Source organism: Colobus angolensis, unplaced genomic scaffold (genome assembly GCF_000951035.1).
Source record: "Colobus angolensis palliatus isolate OR3802 unplaced genomic scaffold, Cang.pa_1.0 Scaffold14, whole genome shotgun sequence".
Classification (NCBI taxonomy): Eukaryota; Metazoa; Chordata; class Mammalia; order Primates; family Cercopithecidae; genus Colobus; species Colobus angolensis.
Genome location: NW_012114488.1, coordinates 18,107,261 through 18,115,349, shown reverse-complemented (window position 1 = coordinate 18,115,349; position 8,089 = coordinate 18,107,261). Strand labels below are relative to the sequence as shown.

Genomic DNA, 8,089 nt, shown 5'->3' with positions numbered 1-8,089 from the left:
TCTTCTGCATAGATGGGTTTTTAGATTTGTTTTACTTTGGTTTAGTTCCATCATAGACTCATCAAATTTATTCCTGTTATTATTTATTTTGGTGTTCACATTTTCCAAAATTTGGCCAATGGGAACCTGTTAAGCTAATTCTTGTGTTCTTTCGACATGTCCCTATCATTTTTTTTCATACCAGTAGACTAAGACCTATCATTTTTCAGCAATTTATTTTTTCTGTACGCACCTTATACTTTCTTCAACTTTGCCCTAGAATTGATCATTTCTCCATGTTCTTTTCACTGAGATATGGTATTAGAAACCCAAATCTGGCCATCTGATGAGCTTACCAACAAGGATTGTTTTTGCTTTTAGATCCCTTTAATAGAGCTTTTGCTTTTTGTTGGTTTGCTTTTAATCACTGATACTTCTAATTCCTATTCAATACTACAGGATTCTTCCTCTTGTTCATCATCATTCCCACTGAAAGTGTACAAGGAATTCCTTTCAAAAATTAATTGAATTCCTTTTTATTTTATTCTCTGTGGCCATGTTATCTATTTAATGTCTAGTTGAGTTTATTTGTTTACATCTGTATCCCAATTTAGGGCTTTCCCATTCTTAGTAAGATCATTTTATACTATGTTATACCTCCTTTAAAACAGCCAAATAACTTAACTGATATAGTAAGTCTTTCAGTATTACTCTTTTTAAAAGATGTTTAAGTTTTATTTTGTTTTTAATTGACACATAATAATTGTGTGCATTTATAAAGTATGGTGTGATACTTCAATTACTATTTATTTTAACAAGTAATTTTGCTTCCTTAAAATGAAAATAATGTCCTCATTGACGTAGATATTTAACCAGATCAAGATGGAAAAGAAAAATCTGAAGAGCTCACTATAATCAATGAGGTAGTTTCTGCGTGTGTGTGTGTGTGTGTGTGTGTGTGTGTGTGTGTGTGTGTGTGTTGGCTTAAAGAATAAAATGGCAATAATAATGGGGGTTAAAACAAATCTTTGCAAGAGAGAAAAAAAGTTGGACGGCAAAGAATTGTGCGCAAGGAACTTTCATTCAATTTACATTCAACATATATGAATCAACTCACAAACTTAGAAGAGCAAGAAATGTAACTTTATTTATTTTTTAACCAGATCTGATATGAGCTGGTGTGCACCAGCATAGGCATAACAGATGTTAAATATTAAAATGTTCCATTATCAATCAAGCGCATTCCTCTCCACTATCACTGCCACCCTAAGCCCTACTCCACAAAGCCCCAGCCTTCTGAATGTCCCAGAAATTTAAGAGATGATGTCAGGCACAGCAGGCAGCTGCCAGGATTTTTCAGCCAACCTCTGTTCTGATTGGTTGGTAGGAGTGGTAGACAGTAGCTACATATTTAATATTACCCTTGCCTTTATTTAAATTTAATTTCAAAGACTTTTCTTTCTTTCTTTTTTTTTTTCCTTTTGAGACGGAGTCTCGCTCTGTCACCTAGGCCAGAGTGTAGTGGTACAATCTCGGCTCACTGCAACCTCCGCCTCCCAGGTTCAAGCGATTCTCCTGCCTCAGCCTCCTGAGTAGCTGGGATTACAGGCTTCTGCCATCACGCCCAGCTAATATTTTGAGTTTTTAGTAGAGACGGGGTTTCACCGTGTTAGCCAGAATGGTCTCCATCTCCTGACCTCGTGATTCACCCGTCTCAGCCTTCCAAAGCGCTGGGATTACAGGTGTAAGCCTCATCTCTTATTCCCAGCCCGTATGCAGGCTCTGAGGGGCTTCCTTGAACTGTTCTTGGGAACATGGAAGGCATCCTGCTGCTCCTACACAAGGGAGGTATGTGCAGAGCTCAAGGAACTTGTGTCACCCCATTGGTCTACATCAGCACTGTCCAGCAGACATATAAGGCAAGCCACCTGTGCAAGCCACAAACATTTAAAATTTCCTAATATGTGCATTTAAAAAGTAAAATGAAACTGCTGAAATTAATTTTAATAATGTGCTTTATTTAATCTGATATATCCTGATATCATTTCAACATGTAATCAATATAAAAAATTATTAATGAGATAGCTTCCATTCTTTTTGTGCTAAGTCTTCAAAATCTCGGTATGTTACACTTGACAGCACAATTTGGACTAGGCACATTTCAAATACCCAAACCCCACACTTAAGTTTTGGGTTAAAAAACGTGCAAATATTGCTTCTGTTTTCACCCAGTGTTGGAATCAGGATTTCACTGGAGTCTTAGTTCCTTCCTTCAATAATAACTGATCTGCTGGTCTCTGCTCTTGCATTCTCCAAACCCATGTGGAGTTTCTGTATCATTGTTCTCAACCACTCCCAAACAAAGCTTACATTTTAGAAGGAATGAGGCTCTTTCCCAAAAACCCTCTGGCCTCCTTTTTGTTATGCACTGTCTTTCTTTCCTGGAGTCATGCTATGCAGCAAAGCAGAAGAATATGAGATCAAAGGAAACAGGGCAAAAGCCCTCTGTTAATTCTGCAAAACATTTATTTGTTGAAATGTATCACAGCCTCTCCACCTAAGGAAATGATAGTGATCATGACAGGACACCCATGTTTGCCTGGGAAAGTCCCAATATATGTCTCTTTTCATGGCATAATTAGAAGCTCTCCCTTTCATTTTCAAACCTGTCTTGGTTTGGATAATAAACGATAGTCACCTAATTATAGTCTCTAAATAGTATTGCATGATTCCTCATATAGTCCTATGAAATAAATAACATTGTCTAAGTTTGTAAATAAGGACACTGAGCATCAGGAGGAATTAAGCACTTGGCCACAGTCACAGAGTCAATCCAGGGACAGAGTTCATTCACTCTCCCTGGCATCAAAGCCCCTGTTCTTTCTCCTCCATTACGCATAGCAGTTTTGGTGATCCTAGGTTCTGCAGGGTTGGAAAAACGTTCTTTGGAGATTTTCCATCTCAATTCCAACTTCACTGCCGCTCAGCTGTCAGCTGGTTGAAAATTCAGGTCCTGAAATGTTAATAGTATGTCTACCCTGTCCCAAAATGGTCTCGTAGGCCAAGCAAATGCGGTTTAATTGTTGACAAGACAACCATTAATAACTCTAAACTTTCGAGTGCCAGGTTCACTCAGGGAGAAAATTAAGAGATTTTTGATGTAGCAAGCTGCAGAACCTAGCAGGCCAATTAAATGAAGGAGCTATAAATAAACTGCCGAGTGCCTAACTTCAGAGGTGCATGGAGCCCCTTCAAAAACAGGCATAATCAAGAGGTAGAAAAGGATCAGTGGGTGGGGGATTTATCAGATAGAGATGTGCTACTTGAATAGACAGGCAGCAGTGGCCCTAAATAAGGGACTTAGTGGAACAAAGAATGCTTTTGCGGTTGGAGATGTAATAACAGGCATGGAAGAAACAGAAACAGAAAAAAATTCTTTAAAGAATAATGCAGAAAAAAAATCTAGACAGTGAAAATTTTATAAAACAGAGAGAAATTTTAAAAGACTAAATGTAAGCTGGGCTTACGGGAGCTTAAATACAGCATCACCAGCTTCGATGATGGAATAAATGAGAAATACTGACCAGCAGTTCTCCACGCCTAATGGAGGCAAAGACAGAAGGAATGAAATTCAATTTAAGCAATTGATTAGGTTAGGTACAAGGAACACTTTCTCCATAATAAGGACCAGGCTGGATTTTAAATACCTCATAATCATTGAAGATCCTCCTGTTACAGTTCAGAAAAGAGGGCAATGATTGACTTGGGTATACTTGGGCACCCGGAGCACTGTTATTCACTGTGGAGATCTGGACAGCACAAAAAGAAGTGTTTATAAATATTATTACTACATGTGTGCTCCATTTCTTCCAATTATATTGAAAACAGTTGCTATCAAGGAACAAACATTTGGGCCGTTCTGGGGCTGTAATTTTCAATTCCAGAATGCACCAATAAATATGACATTTAAACAGTGCTTTCAAAGGCTTAAATAAAATGTTTAAATTACAAGAGAGTTTTAACATGTTTACAAGTTCTAAGGAATTTTTTTAAAAAAAGAGAGAGGGGGTTTATCCGCCCACATTTTTCTTCTCATTCTGGCATCACCTTTGACCCTGGTTGTGTTCCCTCAAGACAGGACTTAAAACCCTGAATTATGGGGAGATGCTCTCCCCACTCCAAACCTACATCTACACCCCTCCACCCCTGGAGCCCCATAGGTCTGCTAGGATTGAAATTTGCTTGCAATGATGTGCTGGTAAATCAAGTGGGCACCAGGGAGCTCAGATTTGTAGCGTTTGCTGGTTTTCATAGTGTAAATACTCCCACCATGGCCGATTTCAAGGACAGCTATGTTTAACAAACAGCTTGCAAAATTCCCGAAAAAAACACAGCATGTTTTCATGAGTTTGTGTGGGGATATCTATCATATTACTGGCAAGAGAAATTTTGTGAATCCAATTCTCTGCCCCACACAAGAAATATTCCAAACCTCTGAGCAGTCTTATATAAAAACAACAATAAAAGTAACAGCTGCCTCTTGCTAATCACTCTTTATGTGCCAAGGTTTGCAGTTCCTTAGAATAACATTATTGATCCTCTATGAAGAACCTTATGAAGCCATTACCATTATGTCCAGGAACAAAGCTTGGAGTCTAATAACCTGAGCAAGGTCACAGATATTGGAAGTTTATAGAAGGAAAATTCAAACCCAGGTCTATCTGCAAATTCCAGGCTTCACCTCTACCCTATCCTGCTTTCTTTTCAGTGAATCCAGTTATCCTGATGGTCTTTCAAAAGCTCCACTCATCTCTTTTCAGTAATCTCCTGCCACTTTTCTTTACCTTCATTTTGGCCCCTCCTTATCTCTTATTCCTTACAAAGGAACTATTTGCCAGTGGAGGGCAGGGCTGTGCCCCAGGCATCTTTATATACCAACAGTGCCCCGTAACTGCCCTATTAATGTTCCTGAATAAATAAATCAGTTAATTAATGGATTCAAAAAGAATCCAGGTCAGCTTTATTCCTTTGTTTAGTCTGCTCAGCATGTCACGTTCCCTGGGCATCAAAGCCTCAGGATTAAGGAGAGAGCTGGTAACAGGAAGACGCAGTGGAACCTTACATTGAAGTTTGTGAGACACTACTACCACCTCCATTGGGTTTAGATTTTGTTTTTGTTTTTTTGAAAAAAAAAAAAAAAAACCAAGAGCTAAAAGGCTTAAGTCAGTGTGGCTCCAGTTGACTGGCGACTTACGTTTGTTGTTGCCTGCGTTTGCATCTCACACAGTCTTTAAAATGCAAAAATTTTAAATGGTCATTTCATTGCTTTCCTGTCCCCTAAATGACTGAGTATCACCTCTCCAGACCGTAGGCTATAACCAGTCACCCTGACTCCCAGCTCTTTGACCTATAACGTAGACTCATAAAAATTACAGCCTGGAAAGCAACATCTGGGGCAGCCCATGGACAAGGCTGATAAATCATTTTATGTATTCATAAAAACTTAAGAGGGATTTTGAATGAATAATAATAATCACACTTCAAAAGTATCTCAGCAAGTACTTTTTAAAATGAGGCACATTGGGGTTTTTAAGTGGCAGTGTCTAACAGAGCATTTCTAAGTGTTTGGCTTCTTTTCATAATGTGTAAATCAGTTAAGCAAGTCAGCCTGCACTTTGAAGGCCTGTGACACATGTCATATCCAAGAGATGTTAGATTGGATGTTGGTTAGATGTGGAAATCTGACTGATTTCACTTTTTCCACAGATACTTGGGCTATAGGTGATCATTTCCTTTGCAGTATAAGCTCCAGTTCTCCATTTGATGACCCCAGTGCCCAAGGTAAGAATTTTATGAGTATGTCAATTTGGTATTTTTGTGGCATACCTCGGAATAACTACTAAATTAAACAAGGAGATACTCTTTCCACATATGCCATTCTTTCAGTATATGGCACAGAATTATTTTAGCAGTCTTTTCTTTGCTAAAAAGACAACTTTTTCTTTGCTTCTCTGAACAAATCAAAGTACCTTGCACATTGAAGGCCCTCAGCAATATTGTCTGATTGACTTATTGAACTTTAGTTCTGGTAAGACAGCTTGAGGGAGAGATGGAGGTTCAGATTTTATTAGCTTAGAATATCTTTTCTGCCAATGGTGACTTGACCATATCATCTTTAAATACAAATGATTGTTCATTATTCTGTAGCTTAGAACTCATGTGGTATCTTGATGTTTCTTTTCTGCCCTCTTAGATATATTAAAACAAAATTCTTTCCTTTTAAGAAATTTATAAAATTATGGCTCTCTGATATAAGTATTCTTAGATAATACATATCACATATCTCATTTCAAATAGCTTGTGATTTAGAATCCTAGCCTGTTTTCTTCTCTTAAAGTGAAGAACAATTTTGAATGTATAGTGATATACTATTCTTTATTAGGGTTCTTTATTCATTCTTTCCATTAATTTCATAGCCATAAAAAGTCAGCATTTTTTCAATTGTTAGAAAAATTTACAGAAGAAGAAAAAAAATTGTAGGTGAGTCTCTTGTTCTTCCTAGAGTATTATTTATGAGGCATTTATTTCCCAAAAGAAGCAGGAATTTTCCATACTTCAACTGGATACAATCTAAGATGTTTTCTAAGTAGCAATGTCACACTTTGATTGTAAATGTCACACATGATTGTAAATTACATTTATGGTTTTATAAAGTTAGATTCATACTCATGCAAACAAAACAGCTTAAAACCCATTTTCCCTTTTTGAGATTTTCTTTTCTCAGTATGAGGGAGGATAAGTTGATTGTCAAAGTGGTGTGGAAGTCACTTCACAGTCTAGTAAGAATGAAATTAGTTGCCGGGTTGACGCTTGTGGCAGGCAAAGTATTGATCTCCCAAAGATGTCCACATCCTAATCTTGGGAACAGTGAACATTAGGTTACAAGGCAATGGGGAATTAAGATCACAGTTGGTCACATGCAATGATACACATAGGCTCAAAATAAAGGGATGAAGAAAAATTTACCAAGCAAATGGAAAACAGAAAAAAAGCAGGGACTGCATTCCTAGTTTCAGACAAAACAGATTTTAAACCAACAAAGATCAAAAATGAAAAAGAAGAGTATTACATAATGGTAATAGGTTCAATTCAATTAAAAGATCTAACTATCCTGAATATATATGCACCTAACACAGGAGCACCCAGATTCATAAAACAAGTTCTTACAGATCTTCAAAAGACTTAGACTCCCACACAATAATAGTGTGGTGCTTTAACACCTCGTTGACAATGTTAAACAGATCATTGAGACAGAAAATTAACAAAGATATTCAGGACCTGAACTGAGCTCTGAATCAAATGGACCTGGTAGATGTCAATAGAACTCTCCACCCAAAACAACAGAATATACATTCTTCTCATCGCCACATGGCACTTACTCTAAAATCAATCACATAATTAGAAGTAAAACACATCTCAGCAAATCCAAAAGAACTGAAATCATAACAAGCAGTATTTCAGATCACAGTGGAATGAAATTAGAACTCAAGACAAGAAATTCACTCAAAACCATATAATGACATGGAAATTTTAAAACCTGCTCTGGAATGACTTTTGGGTAAATAATGAAATTAAGGCAGAAATCAAGAAGTTCTTTGAAACTAATAATAACAAAAATACAATGTACTAGAATCTCTGGGACACAGCTAAGGCAGCATTAAGAGGGAAATTTATAGCACTAAATGCCCTTCTCAAAAAGCCACAAAGATCTGAAGTTAGCAACCTAACATTACAACTAAAAGAACTAGAGAACCAAGAAAAAACAAATTCCAAAGATAGCAGAAGACAAGAAATAACCAAGATCAGAGCTGAACTGAAGGAAATAGAGACACACAAAAAAATTCAAAATGTCAATGAATCCAGGAGCTGGTTTATTGAAAAATAATAATAATAAAATAAATAGACTTTTGGCTAGACTAATAAAGAAGAAAAGAGAGAAGATTCAAATAAATACGACCAGAAATGATAAGAGGGATATCACCCCTGACCCCACAGAAATACAAACAACCATCAGAATACTATAAACACCTCTATGCACATAAACTAGAAA

At 37.0% G+C, this 8,089-nt stretch overlaps 1 pseudogene; it reads left to right on the top strand.

Moving 5' to 3' along the window:
• The first annotated feature begins 1,793 nt into the window (after positions 1-1,793).
• The window catches only part of LOC105506820, a 47,426-nt pseudogene continuing 41,130 nt past the window's right edge, over positions 1,794-8,089 (top strand).